The following is a 12,647-nucleotide window of genomic DNA, read 5'->3' on the forward strand; positions in this document are numbered from 1 at the left end:
GAATCAACGTAGACCAGATCCCCTCACATAGATCTGTAATTTGATATATTCCACTGTAATACTGTGCTTTCCCCTCTCAAATTTCAGGCTGAATTCTATCATATTATGATTACTGTCTCCTCAGAGTTCCCTTACCTTAAGCTCCCTAATCACTGAGCTCATAGGAATTTAATCTGCACACAAAAGGCTGTCGCCCTCTACCTCGCTGGCATGTTAAATATATCTCATGATCATACACAATCACATTTCCTTTTCTGGTTTCTGATGTGGATGGTGTTGACCATGTGGAGTTTGTGATGATTTGTCTGTAGGTTTTAGAACTGGCTTATTTATACTGTTTTTAATTAAGAAATTATTCAGTGCACACATGTTTTTGTCACTGGACAAAAAAAATTGCACAGCATAAGATTTTTGTGCACACTGGTCATTACAAATTGCAGGGAACATTGGTGGGAAGTTAGAGGATTGCGAAGCCATTAAAAACCTGCAGAAGGCAACTAAAAAAGCCATAAGGAGAGAAAAGATGAGATATGAAAGTAAGCTAGCCAATAATATCTAAGAGGATACCAAAGGTTTTTTTAGATATATAAAGAGTAAAAGAGAGGTGAGAGTAGATATTGAACACCTTGAAATAAATGCTGGAGAGGTGTTATTGGGGGACAAGGAAATAGCAAATGAACTGAATAAGTGTTTTGCATCAGTCTTCACTGTGGAAGACACTAGCAGTATGCCAGAAGTTTCAGCATGTCAGAGGGGCAGAAGTGAATGCGGTTGCTAATATTAGGAAGAAGTTCCTTGGGAAGCTGGAAAGTCTGAAGGTAGATAAGTCATCTGGATCAGATGGACTACACCCCAAAGTTCTGAAAGAGGTAGCTGAAGAGATTGTGGAGGCATTAGTAATGATCTTTAAGGAATCAATAGATTCTGGCATGGTTCTGGAGGACTGGAAAATTGCAAAAGTCACTCCACTCTTCAAGAAGGTAGGGAGGCGGAAGAATAGGAATTACAGACCAGTTAGCATGACCTCAGTGATTAGGACAATATTGGAGTCATTTGTTAAGGATAAAGGGAAAATTTGCCTGACAAATCTGTTGGAATTCTTTAAGGAAATAACAAGCAGGATAGACAAAGAAGAATCGGTGGATGTCAAGTACTTGGATTTTCAGAACGCCTTTGACAAGGTGCCGCTGATGAGCCCATGGTGTGACAGGAAATATACCAGCACGGATCGAACATTGGCAGATTGGGAGGTGGTAAAGAGTGGGAATAAAGGGACCCTTTTCTGATTGCCTGCCGGTGCCTAATGGTGTTCCTCAGGGGTCGGTGTTGTGACCTCTTCTTTTTATGTTGTATGTCAATGATTTGGATGACAGAATTAATGGCTTTGTGGCCAAGTTTGTGGGCGATACAAAGACAGGTAAGGACAGATAGTATTGAAGAAGCAAGGCAGGTACAGAAGGACTGAGAGGGATTAGGAAAATGGGCAAAGAAATGGCAGATGGATTACAGTGTTGGGAAGTGTATGGTCATGCTCTTTGGTAGAAGGAATAAAAGCATGAACTATTTTCTAAACAGGGAGAAAATTTAAAAATCCAGGTGCAAAGGAGCTTGGAGTCCTCGTGCAGGATTGCCTCAACATTAATTTGCTGATTGAGTCGGTGGTGAGTGAGGTAAATGCAATGTTAGCACTCATTCCGAGATGACCAGGATATAGGAACAAAGATGTAATATTGAGGCTTTTTAGGGCACTGGTGAGACCTCACTTGGAGTATTCTGAGCAGTTTGGGCCCCTTATCTAAGAAAAGATATGCTGACATTGGAGAGGGTTCAAAGAAGGTTCACAAAAAAGATTCCAAGCATTAAAGGCTTATCATATGAGGAGCGTTAGATGGCTCTGGGCCTGTACTCACTGGAGTTTACAAAAATGAGGGGTGATTTCATTGAAACCTATCGAATGTTGAAAAGCCTGTGGAGAGGGTGTTTCCTATAATGGGGGAGTCTAGGGCCAAAGGGCACAACCTCAAAATAGAGGGATGTCCATTTAGAATGGAGATGAGGAGGAATTTCTTTAGCCAGAGGATGGTGAATGTGGAGTTCATTGCCACAGGCAGCTGTGGAGGCCAGGTCATTGGGTGCATTTAAGGTAGTTTTTTGATTAGTCAGGATGTGAAAGTACAGGAAGAAGGCAGGAGAATAGGATTGAGAGGGAAGTGGATCAGCCATAATCAAATGTTAGAACAGACTTGATGGGCTGAATGACCAATGTCCCAATGTCTTATGGTCTTATGGCATAAAAGATGGTGAAAATCTGAAATGAAAACAGAAAAAGCTAGAAGTGCTCAGTAGGTTAGGCAGCACGTGTTGAAAGATGAACAGAATGAACATATCAGGTTTCTAACAGAAGTGGTTCCAATTGCAGACCCTTCAATTTAATATATTACCTTGGAAGGCCTGATTGAAAAGGTTGAGCATGGGCAGAATCGAGGCGGCTGGGCCCAAGCCCAAGTGCAAGCAATGGCCCAAGCTTCAGTTGATTTAAACACCAAGCTAGATTGAAACGTTCAGGGTGGCAGGGCCGGAGATGAGGGACAGTCCAGTTGCACTCACTCTCTGCGAGGTTGACAGTCCAGTTGCACTCACTCTGCGCAGAACTGAGGCTGCCACCTGCAACTTATGGGCTCCCGAGTTGGGTGTAGTGATGACTGGCTTCATGGCCGTGGACTCATTTTCATGAACTTCAGTTCTGAATGTTATTTTCTTATTTTTATTGTTTGCATGATCAGTTTATTTCCTTGCCATTGGGTGTTTGAAGGTCTTCTTTTTCAATGGGTTCTATTGGGTTTCTTTGTTTTGTGGCTGCCTGTAAGGAGACAAATCTCAAGGTAGCAGGTGGTATACATACTTTGATAACAAATGTGCTTTGAACTTAGATTCCCTCTATTCCTGTTCCTATTTCTGAGACTGATATTTGATTGCATTCCATGGAATGAAGAACTGTTAGGAAGTACTCTTAGGGCTGAGATAAAGATACAACAGTATTTCTGGTGCTTATACTGGAAGAAGGCATATTACGTAGCTGAGGATGAACTTTCAGATAATTATGGGCTGAAATGAGAAGAAACATTTTTAAGACTAATAATAAAATACTGGACACATTCAACGACTGGCATAAAGGCAGTCAATAAATGAATCACAAATGTGACTTTTTTTCTGTAGTTAACCAAAAGTGTCTGAAACTGTGCTTTTGAGCACGAGGTGGCATTTCTAATGATGGCAAACTGCATGTTCCAGCTTCTGAAGCTAGGATTATAACCTGGAATTGAGGATAGAAATCTGGCCATACCAAAGATTGAGCATTCGAGCAGAATGTTTCCTGGAGTTATCAACTGGAACAGACACATGCTTTGGATTATGTGCAAGAATGGGATGCTTCTGGGAATGAAGTTGTAAAAGCAACAGGATTGTTTTCTTAAACACAACATAGAGCATATTATTGTAAGACCATAAGCCCATAAGATATAGGAGCAGAATTAGGCCATTTAGCCCATCGAGTCTGCTCCACCATTTCATCATGGCTGATCCAATATTCCCCTCAGTCCCAGTCTCCTGCCTTTTTTCTATATCCCTTCATGCTCTGACCAATCGAGAATCTATCAACCTCTACCTTAAATATACATAAAGATTTGACCTCCACAGCTGCCTGTGGCAAACAATTCCACAGAATCACCACTCTCTAACGAAAGAAGTTTCTCCTCATCTCCATTCTAAAAGGACACCCCTCTATTCTGAGGCTGTGTCATCTAGTCTTAGACCCTTCCACCATAGAAAACATCCTGTTCACATCCACTCAATCAAGGTATTTCACAATTCAAATTATTTCAATTAGGACACCTCTCATTCTTCTGATTTCTAGTGAATACAGGCCCAGAACCATCAAACACCCTTCATATGACAAGCTGTTCAATCCTGGAATCATTTTCATGAACCTCCTTTAACCCTTCAGTTTCACCACATCCTTTCTAAGATGAGGGGCCCCAAAACTGCTCACAATACTCCAAGTGAGGCCTCACCAGTGCTTTATAAAGTCTCAACATTACATCCTTGCTTTTATATTCTAGTCCTCTTGAAACAAATGTCAACATTGCATTTGCCTTCATCACCATAGGCTCAACTTGCAAATTAACCTTTAGGACACCCTGCATAAGGACTCCCAAGTCCCTTTGCACCACAGTTTTTTTAATAGTCAACCCTTTCATTTCTTCTACCAAAGTGAATGCCTATACACTTCCTGACTGTATTCCATCTGCCACTTCTTTGCCCATTCTCCTAGTCTGATTAAGTCCCTCTGTAGCCTCTCTACTTGCTCAACACTACCTGCCCCTCCATCTATCTTCATATTATATGCAAACTTTGTAACAAAGCCATTGATTCCAACATCCAAATCATTGACATATAACGTAAAAAGAATCAGTCCCAACACAGATGGGACATGTGGAACACCGCTAGTCACCAGCAGCCAGCCCAAAAGGGCTCCCTTTATTCCCACTCTTTGCCTCCTGCCAATCAGCCATGCTTGCTAGAATCTTTCCTGTAATACCATGGGCTTGTTAAGTGGTCTCATGTGTAGCACTTCGTCAAAGACCTTCTGAAAATCCAAGTACACAACATCAACTGATTCTCTTTTGTCTATCCTGCTTGTTATTTCTTCAAAGAATTCCAACAGATTTGTCAGACAAGATTTTCCCTTGAGGAAACCATGCTGACTACAGCCTATTTTATCATGTGCCTCCAAGTACCCCGCGACCTCATCCTTAATAATTGACTCCAACATCTTCCCAACCACTGAGGTCAGACTAACTGACCTATAGTTTCCTTCTTCTGCCTCTCCCCTTTCTTGAAGAGCGGAATCATTACGTCATATGCCATATATAAAATGTCGTAGTTACTTTGGAGACTATTTCAGAAGCAATTTAAAAAGTATTGAAATTACACCCACTTTAATTGTTAGTTATCTCAAGTATTGTTTTCATGACATCTCAGACCAAAGTGGCTATGGTTGATTCTTAGGCTCTAGCTCCTGCCATGGCTTATGGCTAATATAGTAACATGGGACATTATTATAAAGCATGTTTGGTGTTGCCATTACCCAACAGAGGGAGCTCCATACAGCAGCTTGATTAGTTTTTAATGTTTGTAGTAAAATCAAGGCTGAAACTAAGGTCAAATTAACAATGGAGCTTTAGATTATGTTGTGTTTGAGGAAGACATTAGTAAGCATGGACAAAATACCTGTTTTAATAGAAATTGTGTGTATTTCATGTTATTGATTCAATGACAAAGTCTCAGAAATCAATGGGACAATTTTTAACTAGTGTGTGGAGAAATTGATCACAAACATCAAATTCCCACAATATTAGTTAGGCTACAAATTACCTAGACATCTCCCAATTTCTTTCATTTATTGATAAAAAATAGGTATTATCTTGGTTTTCTCACATTTACTCTTTGCTTGTGTATATATGAAGGAAAATACTCTCACGAAAAGCAAAATGAGGAAATCCCATTTGTGATAGTCCAGCTGCTGTCTAAGTATGTTTATTATAAAATTACAGTGGCTTGTATTGAATAAGTGAAGGGACTCGCCATTACACTTGAAAAAAGCTCTTCAAAAGGGAACTTGGCTTTTCCTCAAGGATTGTCATCACATGGGAATTCAAGCATTTACTTCAGTAATGTTACCAAGCTAACAGAATAGCCAATCACATTCATAAATTTTCATAGCCAAAAAACTGAGACGTAAAGAAAACATTTCTTTTAAACTAATATTTTTAGATATTTCACAGGATTTGATACCAAAGTTCAAAGTTGAAACTTAAAAGTAAATTTATTATCAAAGTACATAGGTGTCACCAGATATAACCCTGAGATTCATTTCCCCACAGACATACTCAATGTCCATAGAATAATAACCATAACAGAGTCAATGAAAGAATGCACCAGCTTGGGTATTCAACCAGCATGCAAAAGATAACAAACTGTGCAAATACAAGAAGAAAGAAATAATAATAATGAATAAATAACCAATAAATATCAAGAACATGAAATGAAGAATCCTTGAAAGTAAGTCCATAGGTTGTGGGAACCCTTTAGTGATGGGGCAAGTGAGGTTATCCGATTTGGTTCTAAAGCCTGATGGCTGAGGGGTAATAACTGCTTCTGAACCTGGTGGTGTGAGTCCTGAGTACCTTCTTCCTGATGGCAGCAGTGAGTAGAGAGCATAGCCTGGCTGTTGGTGGGGTGGTGGTGGGGGGGGCTCCCTGATGATGGGCTCAATGGTAGGAGGGCTTTACCTGTGATGGACTGGGTGAAAAACGAGACTTGGACTGACCAAAGATCGGAACATCATTACAGTCTCAAAATATTCTAATACTCATTATCTTATATATCATTCACCTGAGAGAATTTCAATCCAGATAGATAAACTGTTGTTTGTTAGGATGGGGGGGGGCGTGTGTGGGTGTGAGGTTGATATCAGGAAGTTTGCAAAAATTTCTCTTACACCCCTTGCATCTTTCAGGTAACATAATGGCAGAAACAGATATTTTTTGTCAAATCTTGATTCTTGTGAATTCTGCCAGAGAAGGGGAACAAACAGCACAGTTTATAGAAGAATAAGTACACTGCATCACCAACAGCAACTTCAGCAGCACATTCTGGATTTTACCACAAATATACAAACTCCAAATGTTACTGTATCAACTCTGAATGATGACAGATTTTCCCTCATTGTAACTAGAAAATCTTAGCCATTGTGCCAGGTAATGGTGAGAAGTTTACTACATGGTGATTATTCAACCTTCTCTCAGAGTTGTACATCCAAAACCTACTGGGTCAGACTTTTACTAGACCTTATGGTTTTTCTCATGACTGCCCTCACCTTTGCTGGCAATGGCTCCTAACAACCTTACAAGCACTGCCATTCTCAAGAGTAGCTGACCATAAGCAACAAGTAACTCGGGTCCAGCCCATAAGCTGTTTCGATGAAGTTCAGATCAGCTTGTGCCGTTACAGAACTCTTTGAACTGTTGCCAAATGTTTTAATGATTTAAAAATAAAATCAGAAAAATATAAAGATCAACTTCAAAACTCATTAAACTGCTGTTAATTGATTAAATATTTATATGACTGCTTATTTTATTATAATACAGGTTGAACACACCTTACCTGAAATGCTTTGCAGTGAGAAGTGTTTTGGATTTTGGACTTGTTCAGATTTTGGAATATTTGCATCTATATAATGAATATCTTAAGGATGGGACCCAAGTCTAAACACAAAATCTATTTACATTATGTATACTCTTTCAATACACGATCAAGATCTTCATTTTTCACCTTATGCAGTGATTTTCTCTTTTTCGGTAACTTCTCTTCATTAGTTTGTGAGATCACTTCTTAGACCTATGTGTGGTGCACAGAGGCCTGTGCATCTCCTAAGGACTTTCCCAGCACCTTGTGAAATTTTCCGTTTGTAACAATATGCTAGTGCTCAAAAGTATTTTGGATTTTGGAGGTTTTCAGATTTTGGAATTTTGAATAAGGTGTGCTCAACCTGTAATGCTAGTAACATTATACTGTCTTACATAAATGTGCATCTCACACTTTATGTCAGTCTGTTAATCTTCAGGTCATGCCAGTCAGGGACATGTGCGAATATTATTTGGTGACTGTGCTGGACTGTAACTATATGTTTAGGGGAATCAATGGCGCCTAATGGCTACTCCTTTGCTTGCATCTTCAGAAACTGCTCTATTTCCATCTTTAATATCTCTATTTTTCCCTTTGGAAGTCTGAGATTTTATGGCTCTGGAGATTGGGGGAATCGGAGGTCAGTGTCCGGGCAGGAGATCAGTGTATCGTGGGAGTCAGAAGATCTAAGGCTATGTGCCCAGACCAGAGACCCAAGATCTTTGGGCACAGAGCTCGGAAAAAGCAACCCAACGGACTTTTAACATCATAAACCAGCGAGTTGTTTGTTATGTCTCCCCTCTCGCTGTGAAACGGAGATATCTCTCTCACGGTGAGAGAGCCTGTGGTATGTCAAACACCGGGTGAATGAGTAGTCTTCGGAGTACTGCAAGTCTGTGTCTTTGCTGTTGCTTTGCTGATGCTTGAGTGCTCGGTGGCAGGTGCCAATGCTTATTTTTGCCGGTGGGGGAAGGGGGGATTGTTGCTTGCTGCCGCTTATACACAGGAGGGAGGGGGGCTGGGAGGGGACTTTGGGTTTCTAACATTTAACTGTCATTCATTCTTTGGGGGCACTCCTCTGTTTTCTGTGGATGGTTATGAAGAAAAAGCATTTCAGGATGTATATTGTATACATTTCTCTGACATTAAATGTACTTTTGAAACCTTTGATATGTGCTGTTTGTGACAATATGTATTGTGTTTTGCATCATGGCCCCAAAAGAATGATGTTTCGTTTAATTGTATTAAAGTGCATGGTTCAATGACAATAAACTTGTACTTGAACTTGAAATACATAAATATACAGTCAACAAAAGAAAAATACATAAACTCACTTAAACAGTTCAGGGCAGTAATGACTTTCAGATGAATGGGGCTGAATCTGATGTACCAGCTATGGCTGGTGTAAAGCTGAGGGAACAAATGCATAACAGATCCAGTCCCTCAGCTCAGCAACTTAAGGAAGGCACTGGACTCAGTACGATCTCAGGATCAGAGCAAGAGGTCAAGTGCATACGAGTGGAGCTAACCAGTGGTTGTCTATGAACCTGTGATCAGTTCAAAATGTTGTCTTTTTACTACTATTTTGGCATATGGTTTTTTAAAAATTGTCATCATTTCACCAATGCAGATGTTTTCACCTTTGATAGATGCCAATCTATTATTTAACCTCACACTCTGATATTTGTCATAGATAGAAGTAGAGCCATAGAGTCAGGCAGTGCAGTATAAAGACGACAATCAAGTGCTCATTTACACCAATCCCCCGGCAACCTCATTTTATTCTCCTTACACTTCCACCAACAGTCACCAGATTTTGCCACTCACTGACATCTTTCTGGTTATTTACGGTGCCTGTAGCAAACCGACTGACCTGCATGGCTTTGGGAATGTGGGAGGAAACTGAAGCACCTGGAGAAAACCCACACACTACACAAAGTGAAAACAACAAAACACCAACACTGGAGGTCCAGACTGAACCCAGGTTATTGAAAGTTCTGCAGCTATGCCACGGTGCTGACAATGGGAAAATCACCCGTATCTTGACAACATCCCAAAGGATTTTAGATTTTAGATTCGCCTTGGCTTACACAGGTAGCACTGAAAACACAAACTAGGCTCTTCCCTAGCTAATATTGTTTTGACGTTAAAGTAAACTTGATTTCTTGTTAAAATAAAAAACTTGCAGCCTGGAAATTATCACTTTAATCCTCACTTTATATATGTATTGAATAACATCTGAAAGGGCAACAAGGAATACGTCAATGTTCACCGCACAGCCGGCTTGTGGCACAGTGGCATCAGCACTGGACTTTGGAGCAAAGACTCCTGAGTTCGAATCCAAGTCGGGCCACCCCACTAGCACGCTTTCCATCCGTGCCGGGTTGAGTGTCGAGCTAGCCACTCGGCCTCATAAAAAAAAATGGTCGAGTCAAGAACGTTCATATCGTGACCCGATTAATCCGAAAGGAAACCAATCCTGACACTACGCGCCAGACAAGAATGGCTGACAGTCTGGTGCGAAACGCTAGGAAGGACCACCTTCACATTCGTCAAGGAAGCCATTTTCCAACATACCATATTTAATCGTGACAGAACAATAATATTGAGGATGACAAAACATATTAGTTGCTGACAAGATTGAATTAGACCTGCTTTAATAAAAAATGACCAATAATATAACATTTGTGATAAATTCAAAACACAAAATTGAATAGAATAATGCTCTTCCTACAACTGTGATGTCTTGTTAGAATTCATAAGGTATATACATAATTGATGTACTAGACGCAAAAATTGGAGAAGTAAATTAAAAGTAAATTACTTCATAAAACCTGAAATAGTATTCAGATGAGTGGTATTTATAAAATATCAGAAATGGGAAATTTTACAAGAAGATTGAGGATATACAAATTTTTGAGACATGGAGGAAGTAAAATAATGTACTCTGCTGTTATAAAGTTTCAATGATAAAAACATGTGGTTGCAGGAAAAGTGATGGTAGAAGAAGTGAAAGATGTTCAAATAACAAGTGATCTGCTTTCCCAGTGCAGACAGATGCTCCTGAACACTTTTTAGAACAAGAATGCTGCTTGACCTGCTGAATTTGTCCAGCATTTTCTACTTGCATTTCTGTTAACAAGCAGAGGATGTTAAGCTTGCAAAATGAATTCAAGATTTTTATTTGAAGGTATATTTATTTATTTACTTATTTATTTATTAGGATATAGCATGGAATAGGCCCTTCTGGTCCTTTGGGCCGAGCTACCCAGCAACCCCTGATTTAACTCTACCCTAATCACGGAAATATTTACAATGACCAATTAATCTACTGATCATTACGTCTTTGGACTGAGAGAGAAAACTGGAGGATCCAGAGGAAACCCAGGTGGTTACGGGGAGAAGGTACAGACTCCTTACATACAGCAGTGGAAATTGAACCCGGGTCACTGGTACTGTAAAGCGTTGTGCTAATCACTACACTACCACGCCACTCCACTTTTACGAGGAAGATAAGATGAAGCAGGAATGAAATGTAAGTCTGAGCACATTAAAAAAAAGACTGACAACAAGAATCTCAACGCCCCTTTCAACGACGAAGGGTCTCGGCCTGAAACGTCGACTGTACCTCTTCCTAGAGATGCTGCCTGGCCTGCTGCGTGCACCAGCAACTTTGATGTGTGTTGCGTGACCCTTTCAATATGATGTTCTGAAGATGGATTGGGTTTCACACCAATTCAAGTAGCAAATTATCTAACACCACTATGTGCTAAAATAAATGAAAAGTCCATTGTACCTTTTCAACATCCCAGACTTGCATAGCCAGTAACAATTAAAACTACAGTCTGCAATTATTAACTCAGTCTCAAAGCCAGAGGAATGCAAAATGCCTAAAGCAAATATAAGGCACTGAATGCAATCTGACTTGCACAAAAATGAATACTTCATAAACATGTGGCCTAATCACAGACATACGTATTAACAACAAAAAGAGAGTTGGAAATATTATATATATATTTGTTCATTGTCTTTCAGCCATCTTAAAATAATAAAACTTAAGAAAAATCCTGGCTAATGTTTTAGGAGAAACTTTTCGGCCCTTTGGCACAAGTCATATCAGTTCAAGTGTATGCAATATTCTTTTTAATCTCCAAACTATATCAAAACTAACTTCAGTATTTGAGAACATTCATGAGCAAAAACATTAATTCTGACCAAAATAAATATTATTAAGTGCTATATTTTGTAATTCCAAAGCATAAATCTAATTGCAAGAAAAAGACAGAGCCGGGAATACAAGTTGAACTTCATGTTTACTTTAAGTGAGGTGTGCATGAAATACTCGGTAGCATCATGACGCACGGAATACACGGAATTCATGTATTTTTATATATAACCTATAATAAGTTACAGGTGGCCCCCGTTTTCCGAACGTTCGCTTTACGACACCTCGCTGTTACGAAAGACCTACATTAGTTACCTGTTTTCACTAACAGAAGCTGTTTCCGCTGTTACGAATAAAGGCAGTGTGTGAAAAAAGGCAGTGCGTGAGAAAAGGCAGCACGCATCCGAACAGCCAAGCTCCTCCCCCGGAACTGCATTCTAGCCGGCATTGCTTAAACACGTGCTTTATCTCAATTTATTTTGTGCATCCATTAGCAAGATGAGTTCTAAGGCAGCGGTCCCCAGGTACCGGGCCGCAAAGCATGTGTTACCGGGCCATGAGGAAACGATATGAGTCAGCTGCACCTTTCCTCATTCCCTGTTATGCACTGTTGAACTTGAACATAGGGTTGCCAACTGTCCCATATTTGCTGGGACATCCCGTATATTGGACTAAATTGCTTTGTCCCATACGGGACCACCCTTGTCCCATATTTCCCCCGGTAAGGTAGAGCGTTCCTATGAAACCTTTCATGCTGAAATGGGTGAAATGAAGAAGCAATTACCATTAATTTATATGGGAAAAATTTTTGAGCGTTCCCAGACCCAAAAAATAACCAGCCAAATCATACCAAATAACACATAAAACTGAAAATAAATAACACTAACATATAGTAAAAGCAGGAATGATATGATAAATGCACAGCCTATATAAAGTAGAAATAATGTATGTGCAGTATAGTTGGGAAGATGCAGGCAAAACCAATCTGTGGGAGGAAAAAAATCGGCACATACGCACATGAGCACATCACATGCGCATGTCATGCATGTGCACACAGGTGTCCGTGCAAGGCTTCATGACATGGTAGTCTTTCCTGGGGGAATGTGTCCCGGGATTTGACTACTACTTTTGTCCCTTATTTGGGAGTAAGAAAGTTGGCAACCCTAACTGTAAAAGACATGTTGAAGTGAGCTTAACACTACTTGAACACCTCCCCCCCCCCCTTGTCGGCCGGTCC

The sequence above is a fragment of the Mobula birostris genome, chromosome 8 (genome assembly GCF_030028105.1).
Source record: "Mobula birostris isolate sMobBir1 chromosome 8, sMobBir1.hap1, whole genome shotgun sequence".
In the NCBI taxonomy this organism is placed as follows: domain Eukaryota; kingdom Metazoa; phylum Chordata; class Chondrichthyes; order Myliobatiformes; family Myliobatidae; genus Mobula; species Mobula birostris.